This window comes from Grampus griseus (genome assembly GCF_964374135.1).
Source record: "Grampus griseus genome assembly, chromosome: 20".
Taxonomy (NCBI): Eukaryota; Metazoa; Chordata; class Mammalia; order Artiodactyla; family Delphinidae; genus Grampus; species Grampus griseus.
In genome coordinates this window covers 3,737,546-3,761,672 of record NC_139014.1, presented here as the reverse complement: position 1 = coordinate 3,761,672, position 24,127 = coordinate 3,737,546, and positions in this window count along the sequence as shown.

Here is a 24,127-nt window from a genome sequence, read left to right as displayed (position 1 = left end):
ACAGGACACCATGGCATTTGGAAAGTGAAAACCTTTATTAATTAATCAGATAGCACTGTTCAAACAAAATTTTACAGTAAAAGCTAATTTGGGATTTTTTTTTTTTGCATGCGTTCTATATTTTTACTTTTGTCTGTGAGACGACCCATTGTTTGAATTATCCTCACTGGTGCCAGCAGGAGCATTAGATCCTCAGCGGTGATGATGTGATCCCGCTACTGAGCTCAAAGCACAAGGGACGAGCAGGAAGGGACAGGCATCTGTTACGGACGAGTCCATCATTTCTCGGAGGATCTGACATTTTAGCTTTACTATTCAATGAAATACACATATGTATTTACTTCTGGGTTTTTCTGTTCTTTGGTTATGCCACATATTTTTATTTTTGTAGTTTTACTGTTTATCACCCTTCCCCTATTTTCATCATTTTCTTATCTATACTCAAATTATTATCTTTTAGATGAACTCCAGAACAATTTCACCAATTAAAACAATACCATATGGGATTTTAATTGTAACTAACAAATATTTATAAATTACTTTTGGAAAATACATTATCGAGTGTTCTCAATTAGGGGCATTCCCTTATTTGAATCCTTGCTTAACTTCCCATAAATACTTGCAGTTTTCAGTGTATGGATATCATATTTTCATACTGGTTATTTCTGGCATATATAGGAAAATTATTTGGTATCTGTGTAAATTGGGGGGGCGGTGGAAACACTGCCTATGCAATTCGCTTTTGATTTCTAATAATTATTCACTTCATTCTCATGTGTTTTCTAGATATAGAATATTTTATTTACAAATAGTGACAGGTAGTCTCCTTTATTTAGTTGTCAATTTTACTGCATTGACTAGAACTTCTAGAATAACTGATGTAATGATGGATATCCCTCTTTTCTGACTATAATGGGAATTCTTCCATTTACGTTTAAGTATTTTATCATCCATTGATTTTTATCACACTTATTATAACGTAAGTTAAGTGGGTTTTAAAATTTCTAATTATCTTAGACATATATGGAGAACTTTCTCTTTTGACATATTCGTGCAATTGTTATATAAATAGAATTCCTAATATTAATGCATTAAATTCGGGATACACTTGGCTTGGTTATGGTCACTGGGATTAACTTACATGAAAATACGAGTTGTTTTCACTAATGCATCTCATGCCCTAGAATGTTCACTCATAATAGATGGTCAATCAACATGTCAATTCTTTTTTTTAAAGATTTTTTTTTTAATGTGGACCATTTTTGAATTTGTTACAGTATTGCTTCTGTTTTATGTTTTGGTTTTTTTGGCCGCGAGGCTTGTGGGATCCTAGCTCCCCGACCAGGGATCGAACCCGCACCCCCTGCATTGGAAGGCGAGGTCTTAACCACTGGACCGCCAGGGAAGTCCCAACATGTCAATTCTTAAGTGGATAAAATAGCGCCTCTTATAAGAAGATTTATAATTCTTATAAAGAATTTCCATATAGGTTATATTTCAGTCACATAGACTGAAATATAACCATTATAAAATTCAAATGCTTTATTCTGCTCTAGCCATTTCAGCCTCCTGGTTGTTTCTCTTAAATGTTTGACCCTCTCTCACCTGTGGTCTCTGCACCACTGTTCCCTCTGCCTGGAACCCTCTCCTTCTCGACACCCACATGGTCAACTCGCCTCCTTCATAGATGTACACATGTTATCATTTCAAGAAAGTCTACCCTGACCACCCTGTTTAAAAGTATAACTCACTCCACCGAGTCCTCTAGTCTTTTATCATCCTCTATTTTTTCCATAGTCTGTATCACTGTCTAGCCCCTGATATAATTTGCTTACTAGTTTGTTTGTCTGCTCTCTCTCTCTCTGATTTTGTGTCATTGATACATTCCCCATATCTAGAATAGTATCTGATATGTAATAGGTACTTAATAAATATTTATTTAACAAACAAATTTTTAAAAATATATACTATAAACATTGACTGGTCTCCTCTAGTATAATGAAAGACAAAACTATGCCAACAGAAAATAGTTTGAATCTTGGTTTCCATCATTTACTAGCAGTGTGCCATTGGGAAAACTAGTTAAATATTTTGCACCTCATTTTTCTAACGTAAACAATGTAAATAACTATTGTTACTACATAGGATACCTGTAAGCATTGAGTAAGTTAAATGGATGCCAGTCATCCAGTAGAATGTCTTATGCACGCACAGTACACACAAAACAAATATTAATTACTTTCTACTCGATGTATAATAAAATTGCATTTAATTCTTTAGAAATGCATACTTAAAGGAAAATCACAGCATGAAAATTAAATAAAAGATGTCATAAATGAGAATGTAATCAGGTAATGCATACATTATGATGGGGCAAGATCCCTTTAGGTGGGAGACCCACAGAACAAAGTCTAAGCCACCATGCATCCGCATCATTCTTCAAGTGTCTGAAGCTAACTGGCTTGTTTCCTCAGCCCTAAACAATCCTATTACATTGAAAATGTTCTTCATGTGATTTGCCCTTCTGATCATTCACCATTCTGGCTATCATACTCTCAGAAGCGTGCTTTACTTACTTTGTATTCTTCTAAAAACCAGGGACCATGAGCTTCATTTAAATGATCTTGAAAGTGCCAAGATCTAAAAACAAAGTCGTAACTTCCTCCCCTTTCAAGATGGAGCTGGAATTTCTTATAGGTTCTTATCAGTACAACATTACAAGTTCTTTGTCCAAACCGTGTCCGCTAGAAAAGCCTGATTTCTGTCTGCTCTGGAGGCTGATATTGTGGCATTAAAAATGCTGCTTTAACCACGTTAAGAAAGAATCTTGTCTCATCCTATCTGCTGGCCCATTCCATGTTGGTGCTTGATAGCTTCTTGATGATAAAGAAATTGCTGCAACTCTGCATGAATGACCACCTACATAATGAGATCAAATCTTAATTCTTGGTGACAACCAGAGTAAATATATGGTAGTTTGTTTAGGCTGTATTTTGAAATGACTGAGTAGCCTATGAAAACAAATTTTAACAGGCTCATAAAGGTATGCTGTCTACATAGCTGACGTGGACTTTGTTTTTATGTTGCCTATTACAGACTATAAACAGTAACAGTGGAGTCTATCTTTTATTCCATAGAGTTGTAAAATGTCCTGGCTGTGACAACATATATACTGAACACTCTTTGTAAAGATGTTGCATTTATTTTATATTTAAATGAAAGCAATGAATTGTTTAAAAAAATGTAAAGTGAAGATAAACACGTTACACTTGAAATGTGCTTAAAATTAAATAAAATACAGAGGAGTTGTATCTTAATATAAACACTGGTACTATAGAGGAGAACTTTCCTGCAGCAAAATTTGCATGTTTCAAGTTGCTCTTTAATTGGTCTTATCCAGAATTTCTGACAGCACAGTGGCAGGATCATGTCAGTGGAGTCATGACTGCCCCTTTTAATTAGCTCACAATTTGCTCACTGGTTTTGGGTAATTGGAACAATTTGCTTGCAGAAACCTGTGAGGAATCAGATGTTAATTGACTTTGTCTTACTTAATCAGCCCTTCAAGAAACAGGCTTCATTTTCCTGACTATTTCTTAAGCTGTGTGCTGGCGTCCCGCGATACAGTGGAAAGAAAACATACAGACAGTTGCCTTGGTATCGACTGGCCAAATCTGATTATGACTCCAACTCTGAATGGAGAGATTCCAGAAATTAGCAGAGGGGCCTAGAGAAAATACTCAGAAATGTGAAATGACACTAAAGAGTGTTTCTATGATTTATAGACATCACAATAAAAACAGTTATACACATTTAACATCAGGGCTCAAAGCTCATTCTGATTCCACCACTGTGACCTGGAACAATTCAGGTGTAAATCAGCTCAGTTTACTTGAGTGACTCGTTCCTTTGACTGTTTTGGATCATTCCAGGTATCACGATTCAGCATCTTTGATTCACCTTCTAACTTGGCAATAACGTCCCAAATTCAGCTTTACCCGTCTTCCCTACCCGTCTCAAAGCCCCAAAATTAAGATAGTTAAAGAGCATCTAAATTATCTAAAGTCTAGAAGATCACTTAAAAAAACCCCTGTAATTAATGTTCTATTTTTCCACACTCCTGATTCCATGAACCCAAGAGGTTTAGTAAACAGTGGGGAGGAGTGAAGGGTTGGGCGAAACATAAAGCAGTTGAAAGAATACTATTTTTTCCTACCTGTAGATCATTTTCCATCTGTCAATCACTGCACTTTATATGCTTTATCTCATTTAAAAGCTTACGTCTTTTTCATATGAGACAGTTGCTGTCTAATTTTTCAGTTCACTGAATGGATGCAAGGTTCTGGGCAGCTGCCTTAGTCTATGTCTCAGTCCTTTGTATAAGTGGTGTGCAGTGCGGTGGGTCTGTAGGTTTCAGTTTGTTGAACAGCCCTTGCATTACTGAATCCAGTCTAGTTTGCTCATGGTGGAATCCCTTTTATACAGCATAGAATTCAGTTTAGTTTGATGGTATAGTCTTTGGAATTTTTGCAAAGTTCACGAATAAGTGAGCTTTTCCTTGTTTTTCCCCCTTTCTGCTCTTTTTACATGGCTTTCTTACCAAAATTATACTGGCTTCAAAGAATGAGTTGAGACATAGGCTCTGCCATTCTCTGGAAGATTTGAGTGAGATTGGAATAACCTTGTACTTAAAATTTTGGAAAAACTGTCTTATAAAACCCTGTTGCCCTGGTATTTTCTTTGTGGGAGTATTTTAAATGTATGCGTTATTTTTTTCTAAAGTATAATTATAGGGTTTTTCAGGATATTCTTTTTGAGAACGAAAACCTACAAAATTATCTATTCTCATTCTGAAATTGATTGATAAAATGTTATTTGCGTGGCCTGTAAAAAAATCTCTGTTGTATCTGTATTTGTGCACCATTCCTATTCCTAGTCATTCTTTTTGATCTTGAGAGAAGTTTAATTACCAGTTTTCCCAAAACGCCAATTTTTGGCTTTGCTGATTTTTAATTTTTTATTATGCTAATTTAAGGCTCTTTAATATCTCCCCCCTATTATACTTTAAGGATTAGTGTATTATTCTTTTTCTAACTTGTAATGATGGAAGCTTAGCTCATGATTTCCAGCCTTTCTTTTTTCTAAAGCAGTAAATCTTCCATGAAGCTCCATTTCTTTACACATCTCGTAATTGTTGGCATGCAGAGTTTTCCGTTTTATTCAATAATTATATTTCAAATTTTCATTATGTTTTCTTAGAACTGCATTTTTAAATACCAGATATATAATGTTGTTTTTCTTGACTTTTAACATAATTGTGTTGTTTACAAAAAACATGGCCAGTATGTTACTTATTATATTTTCTGAAATTAATTGAGCCTTTAATTATGGCCTACTATCATACATTCAGGTTTCCTAAAGTTTTAATGTACACTCAAGAAAAAGTTGTATTTTCCAGTGGTTAGATGCATAATTGCATGAATGTTCATTAAATCAAGTTTGTTAGTTGTGTTGGTAAATATTCCATAGATTTAATTTTGTTCCTGTTTGCAATTTATCATTGAGATAGGTGTGTTGAAACCTCCCACTGTGATTACGAATTTGTTAATTCCTTCTTGCAGTTCTATTTTTTATTTATATTCATTTATATGTATTCTCGGGCTAAATTAGTAGGTGAACATAAGTTTAAAATTTTTTATCTTATTGATGAATTGAACTACTTATTATCTATTATGTAGTAACTATTTTTGATGATGATTTTGCCTTAATTTATCTTTTGTAGGATATTTACATTGAGATGTCAGCCACCTTTGGGTTAATATATCCTGAGTATATCTTTTTTTTACAGTCCTTTTATTTACAAAAAATAATCTGTGTCTTTATCTGTAGAGGTGTCTTATGAGCAGCAGGGATTAGAGCTGGTATATTCTGAATACATATTTGTAAACTGGGGTTTTTTTTTTAAGTACAATTTGATCATGTTTGTCTTTTAAATGGCAAGTTTAGTCTATTTACACTGTCACTGTTATTGGGCTCAACTATAGTGTCTGGCTTTATAATTTCTATCTATCCTTTTCTCTTTTTAAACTCCTTTCTTGTATTCTTTAGGATTGATTAAGGTTTTCTGAGTTGTTGAGGTTTATTTTTCTTCTCATTTTTTCAGATTTTAAAAAATTCCACTGTGTTTTTAATTAATCTATTTCTCCCTTCATAGAGGTTACTCTGGAAATTATATCATGTATGTTTAATTAAGTCCAGAGTTCAACATTTAAAAATTTTTAAGCTAGATTTAGAATTAAACTTGATATCACTACTCTTTCAGAGATCACTCCTGAAATTTTATCACACATATTTGGTTATTCAAGTACAAAGCTTAACAATATCTTAAACCTATTTTCAACCCCCTTCCTTCAATTTAGATGCTATCAATTTCCTGTATTTAATTACTGTTCTTTAAAAATCAATTATTATTTTATTTTTTTCTATTTATTTGTTTTATTGAAGTACAGTTGGTTTACAGTATTATATTTCAGGTTTATAACATAGTGATTGAATATTTTTGTAGATTATACTGCATTTAAAGTTATCACAAAACAATGGCTCTGTTTCCCTGTGCTGTACAATATATCTTTGTTTCTTATTATTTTATATACGTAGTATTAATAGTTTGTGTCTCTTAATCCCATACCCCTAACTTACCCCTCCCTCCTTCCCTCTCCCCACTGGTAACTACTCATTTGTCTTCTGTATCTGCGAGCCTGTTTCTGTTTTGTTATATACATTTATTTGTTTTATTTTTTTAGATTCTATTGTGATAATAAGTGACTCATATAAGAATCACTTATTATTAATAATAGTATTCATATTATTGCTGTAAACTAGATAATGTTTGTCTCAATATATATTCGCCATTTTTTCCTTACCGTTTGTTTTTACATATTGAATTTCCTCCTAGACACACTGTTTCTCTTCTTAAAGTATATTTTTAAATGTATTATATTAGTGGAAATTTTGGATTTTTATCTGAAGACATTTTTATTTCATTCTCGGTTTTTAAAGCTGGACTACCTTAGTGCACCCTGCTAGCTTGACAATTTCTCAAGCACTCTTGTCTGAATATTCCAGTGATGTCTCACTTCTGTTGCTACTTTTAAGAAGTCTCATCAGTCTGGTTCTTATTCCTTTATCAGTGAGATGTCTTCCCCCTCTGCCTATCGTGCCACAGATTTATAAGTTAAAATTTGATTGATTCAGGGATGTTCACTCTGATTAAGGACGTATTCCACCCTCCCTCCTCTATTTAGTAGTGGGAAATATGCCATTGTAGAACACGAAGAAAAGCCCAAAAGTTAAACCAGGTGAAGAAAAAAAAAACTATTACATGCCTTATTTAATTTCATATAACTAGATATTTAATATATATTTAGTCTAGTATATATGTATTATACACATACAAACATATATATACACAAATATATACCTTAAATATTTTTAATATGTCATATTTACTTAATCAAATAAACAGTGGAAATCATAAATGACTCTTAAATATCTGGTGCTGTGTGGATGTACTTATTTGGGTGTTTCTGTAGTTTAATATTATGCCCAGAAGAATTTTTAAAAAATCATCACCCTCATGTAATGCTGTATGAACAGGCCATTAAAACGCTTCTGACCCACAGCCAAGTCTTGCACTACAGGGTTGGGATGTTCTGAATAAGTATTTGTGAGTTGGGTTCTTAACTAAATCAATCCTTACCACGTTGTACGGTCATCCGTGACGTTCCGCCGCTGTTTATGCAGCACAGTAACCAGTTGTGCAAGCGACAAGTCCAGAAAGGCATGAGACTTTGGAGGCAGTTCAGAAAAACAGAATGATGATTAAAGGCTTAGAAAATCAGAGCTTTGAGAAAAGATAGAAAGAACTGGGTTTCTGTAGTCTGAAGAATAAGTAACTGAAGAGTTATTTAATAAGTTTTCAACTCGATGAGGAACTCTTAATGGGTGATAGTGACCAAGGGTCTTCTGTCTTACAAAGCACAGCCAGAGGATAAGATGGCCTTTGAGTTCAATATGGGAATATAAGTTAACCATAATTCACTGTCTAATGATGATAATTATCTAAGGTTTTGGCTATATTGAGACAGCTCAGAGGCCACCTTTCTCTTTCTCTAGCTTTATATGAGCCACCATCCACAATTCCCAACTCAAATCAAACAAGTTTTCCTAGTACTTTGCATGTCACTATTACAGCAATATCTCCAATTTTCCAAATACTTCGGCGAGCACCTTCATGTAAGGCATCACATAATTTACTTCCTGTCATCAGTGTCTGGCAACTGGATGTTGCTTAATAGACTTTTGCTAAATTGAATTGAATGGATTGGGAATTGTTCTATGACTTTTGCAATTACTATGTGTCATATCCTGGGAGACTGATCTAGATTTTTGAGCTGGAGCGTTGAAAAGTCTTCACAAGAGAGGTGGCGTTGAATTGAATCTTGAAGAATACAAGACTAGACAGAAGAGAGTGTGATTGGGAAGAAATATGTCAACCTAAGGAGTTGGCATATTACGACACAAATGTTTCCCATAGTATGTTATTTAAAATATCCAATCTCAGAAATGTTAGTAATTTTTACATAGAAAAAAAATGTTTCCACGTTCAACTAAATTTGAGAAATGTGGAATGCTAAATAAAATAAACCAGGTTTTCCATTGAGAGATTCCTTCAAGTCACTGATACGCTAAGGAACTTTGTAAATTTCCTAAGCAGTTACCACAGGCGGTTTTTCTTGGGTGGATGTGATCACCTGACCATTTGTCGCTGAACCGACCAGCAGCTGTGCAACACAGATAAACACAAGGCAGAGACACTGAAGATGAATAACCTGATCAAAGTGATGTTTAAAGACGATTAATCTAGTGGTGACCCACGGGCCATTTAGATGGGGAAAGGGTCCAATGATAAGAGCACCACAATTGAACAAGCGTGAAGTAAGAGGAATTTGAATTAAAACCTTGCAACGAGACAAGCAAGGTAGATTTGGATAGGAAAGAGACATCAACAAATTGAATAAATTTGGTGAGTGACTGGGCTAAGGAGTAGGAAACCAAAAGAATGAAAACTAATTCCAAAATTTCAAGCCTGGCTGGCTGGAAGAACGGTGGTGCCATTGACAGAAAAAGGGAGGCAGCCTGCAAATACATCTAGTTCTGTGTGTGAAGTGACGGCAGGGAATTAACTGCAACATTTCCCAGACTTACGTGGCCGTGAAAGATCTCACAGGGCTTCAGGTTCATGTTCCTGTAGGCTAGTAAGCCTACAGTTTACCTATCTCAAACTAGCGTGGACGGTTTCACAAAATGCCGTAAGGAACGGGATTGTAAAACCTTGCCCAGGGTAAGGTGTTGCTATATCCCCCAGACTAACATCCTTCTCTTCAGTTAGTCAAGATCTATTTGCTACTTACAGTCATCTCAACCTTATTCAGGATGGAGAGTCAGTTGCTTTTCACATACAAATTTTTGATTGACATTAAAGGTCATTATAGAGTAATTTTTCAATCTTTTCCCTCTGTATGAAATCATGGAATTTCTTAAATCTTTTATAAGTTGGCATTTATAGTTGTAGTGATTAAAAGCTTAGTCATATATAGGTCATATTTATTGGATAACATACTAAGTACATTAATAAATGGAAATCTGTGGAAAGAGAACACTGCTGATGGGAGTGTTCTTGGTTTGAGAAATTCACACCATGTTTTTTATAGTTTTACAAAAATATGATCCCGTTTCTTTGTCAGTAGAGGGATCTAGAGACTAAAGGATTCTGGATCCAGGATAGTAACAGACACATTCCTCCATAAGGTATAGTCATCGCAGACATTTCATATTCTCCATAATGTGACCTTCTGGGTTCACGTAGAAAAAGAATGCCTGCGAAAATGATTATACAGTCAATTCGCTTTAGAAATAGTTCATGTGTTATTGAGTATTAGCCACATGATATAATAATGATATTAAGACTAAATAAGCTATTTGCCTAAATATTTCACGTATACCTATAAGGTTTACTGTTTTTAATGGATGGCCTTGAATAATATGTGTACCAAACTGGACCATTTATGAAACTGACTAAATTGATATCCATCACTTCCTCTGCATCACCAAAGGTAACACATAGATCAAGCACAAAAGATAGAACATAGGGCTTCCCTGGTGGCGCAGTGGTTGAGAGTCCGCCTGCCGATGCAGGGGACACAGGTTCGTGCCCCGGTCCGGGAAGATCCCACATGCCGCGGAGCGGCTGGGCCCGTGAGCCATGGCCGCTGAGCCTGCGCGTCCGGAGCCTGTGCTCCACAACGGGAGAGGCCACAACAGTGAGAGGCCCGCGTACTGCAAAAAAAAAAAAAAAAAAAAAAAAAAAAAAGAACATAATTTCCTAACTACTCAGTCATATTAAGACCTTCAAATAAATCATCTGCATGAAATGTACATGTAATTGGGAGTATCTGAAGAAATTACCATGCCCTTTTTATTAAAGGTGAAGGAGGCTGTCTTACTAGTTTCCTTGTTTCCGTGATTTTAAGGATAGGATATTTAAAAGCATATGTATTAATCACAGCAAAATCTAATGACTATTGTTCTTCTAAACACTCTTTTCTACCCTGCCAACTCTGCTCCTTTCCTCAGCTATTCAGGTCTCCACACTTCACACAGATCTGCACTTTTGAGATCTTACACATTGCATCTTCCTGACTCTGTCTCCCTTCCCTCTTCCCTATTGCAGCAATAACAGTCATCAGTGTAGCTCAGTTTTATCCAGAACCAGTAAAAGAGAACCTGGTTGGAAGCAGTTGGAGGAACGGCATCAATCTGATAGTCTGATAGGACTAGAGCCTCAGCAGTCCAAGCAAGCATCATGCTTCAACTCTCCACCTTTTCTCCGTAATAAGCGGCCCTCCTTCTTAACTAGACTTTTAACCTGGTGTCCGATGTTTCCTCCTCTTCTGGCCTGAGGCTCAGACCTGAAATCCCTGAAACCCCTGAAATCATCATCTGAGGTTCTGACCTCTTGCCTGATGCCCCCAACCTCTTCTCCTCCAAGGTAAATCTGCATCCTCTATCCCTTTTAAAAACTCATCTGGATCGTCTTGGTTTAAAATTTTCACATCCCTGAATTTAAAAATTAGTCTGTTCTAAAAGTTGCAGTGGTAAAACCTACCGCATCCACTCGGATGGGCCGTGTTCTTCAGTTCAGTTAACTTATGTTATTGAGGACCCACCAATAGCCTAAAAGTTCAGAATTCAGTTAACTGGATCTGACTGTGTACATCTTAGCTCTTACCCCACCAAAGGAAAAGGCAACACTTGAAGGCCAAATTACAGTGTAATCCTCAGAAGTTGTACTTCTGTTTTAAGAAATGATGTACATTGGTGGCAAAGAAGGTATTGGAGAAAAAAGACTTTTCAAACTCTGGCTCTCTGCAGTGTTCAGATTTGAGGCTTTGGTCCTAAGATTTTGATTCTCCAGTCGGACCTTCCTTACAGTCCAAATACCACGCAGAGGCATTCTGGAGAATGGCAGGGAAGTGAGCAAAGCCAGAAGAAGTCACTTCAAAGGCCTGCAGAGGTCAATGATAGAGAAAACTGCGAGCTGCAGAGCGCACACGGTTACCAGGAGGGTATTGGGCATTTTGCCATTCTGGAGGCAGAGGGAGAAACGGACCCCAGCAGATCTGCCCTGCAAAACTCTAGGTTGGCCACCTTAGCTCTGGGTCCAGATGACAGAGGAGTTCCTTTGAAAGTTGACTGGAAAAAAACCATGCCCTCTTTTCATTGCAGAATGATTTTTATATCAGCAGTTCTCTACAGTATAAAAGTCATCATGCTTACGGTCACACGTGCGCGCACACACACACACAGACAGTCTGTGAATGACAGCGTGATGTTGCACCTAAATCCTCTCCAATTAAGCCAATCCAGTGACACTGAAAATGCTACTAGATTAAGTTCAGAAGAAGAGCAAAACCTTTAAGAACTCTGATGCATTTTTTTCATCAACTTGTTCCATATCCCTGCCCTCTCTCCTCATTTTTCTCCCTAGGCCTGTAGTTTAAATGAGAAGTTTTCTTTCTTTATATACAAAAAAAGAGGGGGATATGTTTAGGGAAAAGGCAGTTTGTTGGCAGGAACCATCAAAATTTGTATAATCCCAAGACCAGTCTTTGCATAACCTCCTTTCTGTGCCCAGAAACATGTAAAAGAAATGAAACTTCTGGGAGAGTCCAGTCTGGAGTGAATAAATGAAGCCCCGCTCCCTGGGAGTTAGCAGAGATGGTGGAGAGAAGGGACGAGAATAGGTTTGCTACTGAGAGTGTCAGGAATGGATGGACGAAGTTTTAAGACTTGGGAAAGTGTGAAGAAAGGCTCTTTGTTTCTCCTACTTCATCTTCCTCTTTTATTTCTCCTTTTCCATTGCATTGGGTTGGGGAGAACAGTGTAACAATTTAATGATTTAGATGTTATAGTCTGGAAAGTTATTACTCAGAAAATATTATATTTTTATAAAGTTTGTCCAGGGAAAAAGATAAGGATCACCTCACAGCTGAAGCTGAACCTAAAATAGTGGTTAACTTTTTGTTTGTTTGTTTGTTTGTTTGCGGTACGTGGGCCTCTCACTGTCGTGGCCTCTCCTGTTGCGGAGCACAGGCTCCGGACGCGCAGGCTCAGAGGCCATGGCTCACGGGCCCAGCCGCTCCGCGGCATGTGGGATCCTCCCGGACTGGGGCACGAACCCACGTCCCCTGCATCGGCAGGCGGACTCCCAACCACTGCGCCACCAGCGAAGCCCCCTGAAGGTTTAATAATGAAATCTGACAAGTGTTTCGTCGAGCCTGATCCTCCATCTTCTAACCCCAGGATCGAAGTGACAGAAGGAAAGTTCTTCTGAATCACAAAAAGGAATTTTGTTGTAACATTTAAAAAGTTTTATTCTCTTTTCCTTTTATCTGTTCTTCCAACTTGGACTTCTTTGTTAAATACAGTTTGTTTTAGATCATAATTTGTATATATATATATCAATATATATTTATTTTTAAAATCATCGTCATCATTGTTAACGTCTGAGGAACTGTTTGGTAGATCTGTAACTGAGACATGCTTTTTAGCAAATACGTGCCCTGGTGGTCTTGTTTTGGTATTCATAAATATTACAGCCAGACTTTTAATGGACGTTCTAAATGAAAGTAGAACTCAACTGCTAAAATTTAATTTTCTGTGTAAAATAAAAGAAGTAGTAAGAGACTAAAACATTGGCTGGGGCTTGGGGTTCGTTTGGGGAGCTCCCATAGGCTATATATCACCCTGTGTGGCTTTCATTTTCTTGGCGCAAATTGATTTAATGTGCAACATTATTAGATTAATCAAGTCCCTTTGGAAGACGTAATCTTGCCAAAGAGATTTTGTTTAACTCTGCTCCACTCTGAACTTTGCAGTAGTTTTTGATCATTAAGAGGAGAATGGGAAAATAGCTAGGTTATCTCCAACAATGACCCATCTTCTTAGTGAAGATATTTTTATCCACCGTTGCCCACAAAAAGATGAAAACTTGGAAAAGCCATGCCTCCTGAACTCAAGTATGGATTCATTGCTTTTTTTTTTTGTTTTCTAGATTGGATTTTATTTCTGTATATTCTATAATAATACAGTTGAAAATCTTGCCCACTTTCACACTCAATAACTTTAACAATCAATTCCCCTTAAAATTTTGGCCTAGGAGAACATCAGTATATCCAGACAAATGTGTGTGTGTGTGTGTGTGTGTGTGTGTGTGTGTGTGCGTGTATAACAGAAAGATAAATCTGTATAACCTATTATTCCCTGTTTGCCTTGAAAGAGAGTAACCCAAGGGCAAACTCTGTTTTTGTTTCTTGCAAACATCCGAAGGTGTGGTGCCTTAGAGTACACTGCCTGTGCACCGCTACATTTAAAACGGACAACCAGCAAGGACCTGTACAGCACAGGGAACTCTGTCCAGTACTCTGTAATAACCTAAATGGGAGAAGAATTTGAAAAAGAATAGATACATGCATACGTATAACTGAATCACTCAGCTGTACACCTGAAACTAACACAACATTGTAAATCAACTCGACTCCAATGTAAAATAAAAGTTAAAAAAAAAACATGCACTGCCTGGGTTGAGATCTCAGCCCCTGGCGTACTAGCTGAGTGCCCTTAGGCAAGTTATTCAACGCCTGTGTGCTTCAGTTTGTAAAAATGAAGTAATGCGATTACCTACTTTGTTGGAAGTTATGAGACTGTTACTGAATATTAAAGTTATGTTACAGTTAATGTAGGCACAATACTTAGAAGAACACCCCACACATGGTAAGATTATTATTATCATAGGACTTTATTTTGTTGATTTTTCAAGATCTCGCCTTTTTTTGAATGTACTGTTTAAATATGTTTTAATATTGTAGGCTGTCTTAAACTTACCCTGAATGCATTATTTTAACAAATAACAAGTATTCATCTATTCTAACAATAAAATGTCAGTGTATATTTAGTAGATAAAATTTGGAATTATAGAAAATCATACAAAAGAAATTAAATAAAAATCACCTATAATTCTCTTGCTCAATAACAGATACTTGAAGGTCAAAATTCAGCACAGTGCTGAAGAGCTTAAGACCCTGAGCCTTCCCTCTGCCTCTTACCCAGAAGGAAGGTATTTCTCATTCCTTTGTTCTTCAAAATATAGGCTCAGGATTTCGCGTTTTCCCTCAGTTGTCCAGGCTTCCCACTGATCTTTTTAAAGAGCTACCAAAATTGCTTTTGACAGAGGCGGACAAGAACGTATCTTTTGTGGACATTTCTGGCGTTTTTATCCTCATCCTTACTAGGTAGATACATTTCCTAGACTCCAAATGTCAACATGCAGTTTTAGTGTGCTGTACCTGGAAAATGTTGATAAAACAAGCATAGTCCTGGTATGCTTACTACAGGAACAGTTATATGACAATCATATGCGATTAGGGCTCTGATAGAGCTGGATGCAGCAGGAAAAGATGTGCATGGAAGATCCCTTAAGATCTCAAAGCCTGCTTCACAGACGTTGGTGATGCTTAGGTTGCTCCTTGAAGGGTGCTGCATTAGCTAGGGCATATGCAGTGTGCTAACCACTGCTGCAGACCTGAGTGGCTCAACATATTGAAAGCGTATTTGTCATTCCTGCCAAGTCCAGCACGATGTTCCTGGTCAGGTGGCCCTCCTGGATAGCTCTTCTCCAGGTGGTAAGCCAGGGAGCCACACTCCCTCCGTTAGGAGATATGTTGTCTTCTGGGATTCGAGGGCTTCCGCGGGGTCTTCTGTATCTAATTGGCAAATGGGCATCTAGAGAGATTGTGGAGGATGATAAGAGAGGTTTAGTAGGGCCAGTCTTGAAAGTAGTGTTCATCGGTCCTGCCTACATTGCCCTGGCCAGAGCTCAGTCACAAGGAGATATGGCTTAGCTGGGTGCACGTGAAATGAAGCAAGTGATGTGATACGTGTTAGCAGAATCTCTGCCACAGAGGTAGAGTTTTCTATACAAACAAAGACAATGTGGGTTATTGTAAATGGAATTATATATTTTCAATTTAATTCTCAATTTAAGGAGTAAAAGCTTAGGCTCAAGATGGAAACAAAGATGTGGATGCTCCTATAGTGAATTGATACATACTTGACATTTCTAGGGTTTGGGTTTGATTTCTTCTGTATACGTTTATCTGTCTGGAATTCATCTTTTTAAAGATTTTCCTTTCTGGAAAGGAATTTGAGGTCACTTTCTCAGAACCAAGTATGCTGGTGCATTTTCTATACGATCCCAAGTTTGTGGATTCTCTGAAATTTATATGGAAAGTCCTCTGGGTTTAGTGCTAGGTAGAATACAGAGTTGGTGTTACCTAAGCAAACGATTAATCAACCTATTGATTAAGTGTCTAGGAGAGCACATAGTAAAGGAAATGAGAGAAAGACAGAAAAGAATACTATATCTGTACATTTCTGGGGCTATAAAGATGCATTAAAAGTTGTCCACCCATTAAAGGGCTTTTATTTTAGATGATACTCCTATATTCCAAATTTCAATAAATTAAATAAAAACTTCAGAGTAACATTAAAGTCTGTAATTATTCAGAGTTGACATGCGAAGCCTGCTTCTTACTTTCAAATGTAATTGTTCCTTGCAAATATTGCATAAGGGATATAGAAGTCTGTATATATAATCTATTTTTCCTTTTCCTGGATGACAGAGAATGTAATTCATGATCTAAGGAACAAGTGAAAAGTGTAGCTGTCTTTTTTCTGGCCTCTTGGGATAAAATCAGGGTCTTTAACATTGCTTTCATGAAGGGTGGTGTTATGTTTTTTGAGGTGAGGCATGGGAAGAGGTGGCGGGAGGTTAATATTTCAAAAGGTAGCAATTACCTGATAACAGAAAGCAGCGTGGACTGCGTCTTGTTACCGCTCATTTCAGAGGTGCCACACCTGCTGTGGACATCACCGTCATTACGGCTTCAATCGGCTGAGGTCACCTTGGTTCATGTGTTTTGTACATTGGTAGCCTTCTCCTTATTACTTGCCAAACAAACCTTTTTATTTTTGCACACGTTTATGTTGATTTTGTGGTTTCTGAAATTGGGTTCTGGCTCCTGGAGGCCCGAGTTTCCACAGCAACTGGAGGCCTTATCGGCTACTGGTTCTTGGCAGGCAGACAACTAGGTCTTTCAGTTTACTTTGGATTTTTTTTTTTTTGCTTTTTTAAAAAACTTTTTCTTCTCCCCTATTTTTCCTACACCCTGTCATTTAGGCATCACATAATTAATTGCGTACATCCTGTGCCACATGCAATTGCCACGGCTTTGAAGTCCCAATAGATCATTTTATAGAGCAGTGGGTGCCACTTTAAAAGAGAAAAATTAATGAAGGCTTTTGGCGCCAGGGCAGAGCCGTGGCGATTTTAGCATATCCTTCTCCAGGTATGATAAAGAAACCCGGGCACCTTCTGTTTCTCTTTCAGCATTTCCTTTCCAAACTGGCCTTTTCGATATATAGGAAAGACCTCGGGACTGGGTTTGTTATTTTTTTCTCTGGAGCTAATTCCTTTTCCAAAACCAGCATGAACTGCCTCATTTGGTGCTGAGGTGAAGGTTGCTTTTTTTCTTTCAAATTGGAAAAAAAAAAAAAAGGTCCGCTTTAGCGTCATGTCATTTGGAGGCTGCTACTGGTCCAGCGGGAGCGAAAAAACAACAGACAAATGAGAAAAGAAAAAAAAAAAAACTGACCCTCTTATTTAGATGCCATTAAAGTTTATCAACAATAAATGAGCTCATCACCTTCTTAATGTTTAAAAAAACAATAAATGTAATCATTTGCTTCAGTGAAAAGACCAAATTTGTTGGAATACGCTCTCAGAATCTTTATGAAAAGGATACGCTCACTTGGAGAGAAGAAATGTGTGGAAATTAGAAAATGTTTTTCAGAGTTTAATTAGTTTTCACTTTGATTTATAGAGAGAAAATGTGTGAATATATATCATTGGCAGTTTTGGTCTCTTCTTAGAGGAGACACACCCAAACAATGATTAAGTGAGCCCCGTTTTCTTCACAAAGAAAATGTTGCTTGATTCTTTTCTGTTATAAATAAAAGTTCAACGTTGGTAGAATTTAATCTTCAGTAGTTCTGTATCTCAGCGTTCATCTTCTTTTCCTGTTAGCATCTTTGAACTTTTTTGATCTTTCCGTTTCATGCTATGCCCCATGCACTCACATCCTCCTATGAGGGTGATTCTATAGGTGGAATCTCTCCGTTACCTGAAATTCTTCCAAACATTTTCCTCATTCAGACTTATTTGCCTACTGTCCCATTGCCTCGGGGAATTTATTCTTCCTGCCAGAGCAAATATGAAAAACGAATTCTTACTTTATTAGTGTTTGGCTTTGAATCGTATGACTTAGACTTGAGCTCAAACCTTTTTAGAAAAGACCTTTATGGCCAATTTTTCTGAAGAGCCACACCTTCAATCCGCCCCTCAAACCCCATCTATTCTTATGATCTCTTTCATTATGTTTATATCATTTTAGGTATTTATTTATGTACTTATGTAATGATTTTTTTTTTAGTTGGGTAGCTGATTTACTCTTTATTACTTCTATAAAATAGAGAGTAGTTCATTGATTCAATTATTTAAATGTTCAGAGTCCCGACTGTATATCAGGCAACGCAAAATGTCCCTGGGAATGTGATAACGAATAAAGTGACCATAACCTCTTGCCATCAGATTGTCTGTTTTCTAAGATAGAAAACTGTGGAAGAATAAAGGTGAGTCAGAACATTATCAAGGCAATGATAATATGCTTTAGTAAGTGCTCTGGTATAATGTCTGCAAAGTGTTATGGAATGCTGGAGTCTTTGAGGGTCAGGAAAAGCTTAAAGGAGAATATGATACCTAAGCAGAAACAGGAAATGCAAATAATAGTTACTCAGATAGGATTTGCGGAAGGACTTTCAGAGAGAGGGAAAAGCATTTCTAAAGCCCCAAACCTCGACAGGATATTCGGGGACCACTTCAGTTAGTTCTGAATGGCTATCACAGAGTGTGGGAAAGAATGGTAATAAATGTGGCAATGAGTTATATAGTGAAGGTCCTTTGATGCCATGCTAAGGGGACTGGAGCCATTGAATCTGTTAAGCATGGGAAAGACATGATCAGATTTTTATTTTGTAGATTAATTAACAAAGGCTGACCTGAAGGAAGAAAATTCTAGCAGCATGAAAAACAGTGAGGGATGTAGGAAAGTCATCGAGGAGAGCCAAGATGACGGTAAGAATCAGCTAACAAAGTGGATGTGGGGAAGGAAGGAAGTGTATACAGGCAGGAATGATTTAGGAGGCCCTCATTAGATATGACTTAATGGTCCTGGTTAGATATGAGACAACAGGGACTCTTATGGCTTAGAGGCCTGGTTAAATGGTGTCTACTCTGTTTCCATTAGGAGATTCTTTCAAGAATCATATTAGATAATATATACTAAAACTGTTTCTTTTAAATCAAACACAATATTAAGACATAAGGAAAAAAGTTATGGGACTTTGTATGCAGTGAGACTGCCACCTTGTTAATGAGAGAAAATATCCTGATGCTTGAGAGCTGGGAAGCAGGTGTGACATTTGAAAAGGCCGTTTTGTTATGAAGACATGTACACATGACCTTTCTCAATCACATATAGATACTTGATTCCTAAGTAATGTGCAAAACAGTTGCTTAATTGCGTTTTAATCTTCAGCCTTATTCCATCACTCAGCAGGGGGAGGGTCAGGGTAGTGTAAAAATTTAGTAGCAGATTTTATACCATACTGGATAGCAAGCTTATCGGGAAAAAGACATGGATTTGAATTTAGGTGACTAAGTAATTTACTATTCAAACTGAACGGTTTGAAAGTGAGAAGGTCCGCTAGTAATCGTATCACCAGACAGACACGATTGTATTGTGTCTGTGTATATGTATTGTGATACATAGTCCTCCTAGTGGGAGCTCTTCATAGCGTATACAGTGAAATATCGTTGTTAAGTTGCTTAATACGTGTGATGGTTAATTTTACATGCCCAGATATTTGGTGAAACATTATTTCTGGGTGTGTGTTTGTAACGGTGTTTCTAGATGAGGTTAACATTCGAACTGTTAGACTGAAGGAGCAGATTGCTCTTGCCCCTGTGGGTGGACCTCATCCAATCCATTAAGGTCTAAACAGAATAAAAGGTGGCGTAAGAAAGAATTCTCTCTCTCTGCCTGACTGACTTTAAACTGGGGGACTGATCTTCATCTGCCTTTGGACTTGACTTGGACTTGGAGTGGAACTTATACCATCAGCTCACCTGTTTCTCAGGCCTTGGGACTCAAGTAGGAACCATGCCCTGGGCTCTCCTGGGTCTAGAGTTCTCAGCCTTCGTAATCACAAGAACTAATTCCTCATGATAAATCTCTTTCTCTACGTCTTATTGTTTCTGTTTCTCTGAAGAACCCTAACTAATACAACATCCTACCTGGTACCTAGTAAGTACTCAGTAAGTGTTACATGAATCAAAAGAGCTGCCACAAATGTCTGCATCTCTGTTGGATAAAATCCTAGAAGTGGACTTACTGTGCCATAGTAGGTGTATATTTGATTTTTTAGAAACCGATAAGAGAGTTTCTAAAATAATTACACCATTTTAAATTCCAGCAGCACCCCATGAAATTTTCAGGTTCTGCATATTCTTGCCCCACTTGATTTTGTCAGTCTTTTAAATTTAGCAGTTCTGATGGATGTACAGTAATACCTAATGCTGTTTTAATTTGCATTTCCCTGGTGTTGATCACTTTTATATGTTTATTTGTTATTCCCATAACTTCTGAGTAAAAACCATTGGCTTTGGAATGAAATACATTAGGATAAACACTCTGCCTTTAATTTTCTCAATAAAGCAGACATAGTACTTGTATCTATCTCATAGCTTTTGTGTCAGAATTAAATTCATCTAGTAAGTGTAAAATATCTCGTAGAGTGCCTGACACATGGGAATGATCCAGTAAATACTAGCTCTTATGATTATTAAACCAGGAACCAAGGACAAAACATATTTAAGCAGTGGGAATACCACTAAACAGGGACCCCATGTAGATAATTTCTGGGGAAGATGCTAGTGACTTGCATTTACTCTTTATTTCCAGAAGTAGCAAATAAGAGCATGAGCTTTTTTTTTTTTTTTAAGATGTTGGGGGTAGGAGTTTTTATTAATTAATTTATTTATTTTTGCTGTGTTGGGTCTTCATTTCCGTGCGAGGGCTTTCTCTAGTTGCGGCAAGCGGGGGCCACTCTTCATCGCGGTGCGCGGGCCTCTCACTATCGCGGCGTCTCTTGTTGCGGAGCACAGGCTCCAGACGCGCAGGCTCAGTAGCTGTGGCTCACGTGCCTAGTTGCTCCGCGGCATGTGGGATCCTCCCAGACCAGGGCTCGAACCCGTGTCCCCTGCATTAGCAGGCAGATTCTCAACCGCTGCGCCACCAGGGAAGCCCAGGCGCGTGAGCTTTGAAAGTCAGACAAACTACCCTTGCTTTACAAGCATCACTACTTCCCGGTTATCCTTGCGGAAAGTACTTAACCAAACTACTTAACTTTAGTTTTTCTTCTATACACAATGCGGAAAATGATAGAATCTAGCCCATGAGGAAGTGAGAATCAAATGAGGTAATCCATATAAAGCACTTAGAAAAGGGCTTGTCTTTTGGGAATTGTAGTAAACATTTATTGCATGCTGACTGCTGTGAGCCAGCGCTGTGCCGGGCGTCAGGGACACACTCACGAACAGGATGGCATGAGCTTCATACATGTGAGTAATCCTTTTTTATTCACTTTTATTGCAGTATAGCTGCTTTACAATGTTGTGTTACTTTCTGCTGTGCAGGAAAATGAACCAGTTATACGTGTACACACATGCCCTCTATTTTGGATTTCTTTCCCATTTAGGTCACCACAGAGCACTGAGTAGAGTTCCCTATGCTATACAGTGGGTCCTCGTTAGTTATCTGCTTTATACATAGTAGTGTATATATCTCAATCCCAATCTCCCAATTCATCCCACCCCCTTCTTCCCCACTTGGTATCCATACGTTTGTTCTCTACGTCTGTGACTCTATTTCTGCTTTGCCAATAAGTTCACCAGTACCATTTTTCTAGATTCCACACATAAGCAGTATTATAAGATATTTGTTTTTCTCTTTCTGACTTACTTCACTCTGTATGACAATCTCTGGGTCCATCCACATCTCTGCAAATGGCACTATTGCGTTCCTTTTCATGGCTGAGTAGTATTCCACTGTGTACCCACACCACATCTTCTTTGTCCATCTTCCCTGCCTCTTGCTCCCTATGTCCAAATCCAGGAACCCACCTCCATCTCCATTGCTTCCTCCTTGACCCCAACCTCCATTTTATCTCACTGGACCACTCTAACAACCTGAAAACGTACCTGGCTTCTTCCACTCTTGGACCCCAACATTTCATGCCCCTACTTAGCTCTCTCCAGTGGCTTTCTGTCGCACTTGGCCTAAAACCCAAATTCCTTACCTTGGTTCAAAAGGACCTCCAGGATCTGGACCTTGACCCCCTTTTCAATTCCATCTTATTCTGTTATCCCTTTTAATTATCCCTTATTCTATTATCTATGTTCTACCCACACTGGCCTTCTTTTTGTTTCTTGAACACCTAAACTCATTTCAGACTCGGGACCTGCATTCTTTCTTCAGCCTGGAGCTCCCTTTCCTGAAATTCTCACCTGGCTGATCCTCTGCCTTAACCACACCTCCTCAGAAAGACCATCCCCAAATAACTGATGTCAAGTGTTCGTCCCTCTCAGTCCCTTGCCTCTCCCTCACCCATCAGCTCAGTCACTCTAAATCCCAGCACCCTATTTTATTTTTCTCAACACTCGTCATTATCTGGAATGGTCATATTTATTTATTTGCTTATTAGTTTGCTGCCTCTCTCCCTTCATTAGAAATATAAGCCCCTTAGGAAATGACGTTTTCTCATATATTCAGTGCTGTAACTTCAGCAAGTAACACACAGTAGTGTCTAACCCTGAGAGACACAAAATTTATGTGTTTATTATTTATTTGTTTATGTATTTATGTCACATTTATATATGAATTATAAATAATTATATATTATATAATATATAAATACATGTATATTATATGTAAATTATATATTATCAATATAAATCATAAATTATATATATAGTTATATATATATATATAAAATTAAAACTGTAAATATATATGGCACAGAACTCTCTAAAAGACTTATCTACTTAACAGCACAAAATAAATAATTTTAACTTCTAATGGAAATCAACAACTTGAGAACTATGGTCCCTATTTGGAAGTATTTAGTATGTAGATGCCCTAATAATTATAGCAGTGGGTTGATCTTGTACTTCTGACTAAGTAAATCAATGCAGCACATCTCTATCTTATATAATAGGTATCCTCATTAAGTGGTTCTCAAATTTAAATTATGTTTTGTTTGTTCATCCTAAACTTGAGAAGAAAGAGTAAAAAGAATATATGTTCAATCGTTGGCACCTTTCTTACCCAGGAGCCTAGTCTGTGGTTTTGTTACACACTGGCTCTTGGTAGGAAGACAAGATTTGGAGCATGGATGTGGGTGCAGAACCATGGCTAGCTTCTGTGTATTAGAATTCTGAATGTGTTTATTCTGCTCAAAGGCAACTAATGTATATTGAGAGAGGGAAAAAAAAATCCTGCAGTGTTTTTCAAGCATGTGATATGTGCCTAAGATGATGCTAGATTTTTCATATCAATTTTTCTCATCCTTCCAACAACCTCAGAGTTAGATTGTATCATCTTCTTTACATTGATGCTCAGAGACATTAAACTACTTACCCAGGTGGACAACACTGAAAGGCAGAAGAGCTAATAGTAAAGCTAATATCTATATGGTGTTCAATTTTCTGCTCTTGCCACTATGCTGAGTGCTTTTTTCATCTAAGGCCTGTATGACACAGAAACAAGGGAACAGATCATGCCCCAAGACAGCTTAGTGATGCTTCTTCCCATAACTTTAGCAAAAGCCATCAAGTCAACAGTCAAGCGCTGAGTACGTGTGAGCTACTTGCCTCTACCAGATGCGTCGGGGCGGTGTGTGTTTGTGTACACACATACTTGTACGTTTATGAACTTTCCAACCACTAAGTAAGATCAGTAGTACAAGAAGCATCAATGGAATTCAATGTCATTAACCATGGCATATGGACGTTTAGCACGTGGCCATATGTTTCTCACAAAATGTAAGTTATAATCTGAGCATTATAACTAAAACACATCACTGCAATAATTTCTTCCCAGCAACAGTTCATATCCCGTTTCTTTCTCAGAGGGTCTGCTTTTATTTCCATTTCTGCCCCAGGATCACTTGTCTCTAGCAGCACCTCTCTTTTCTTCAAACAAAATCTGGAAATATGGGGTGTTGTCCTGAGGCTGAAATATTCCATATTTTTCTTCCATGAAACCCTGCT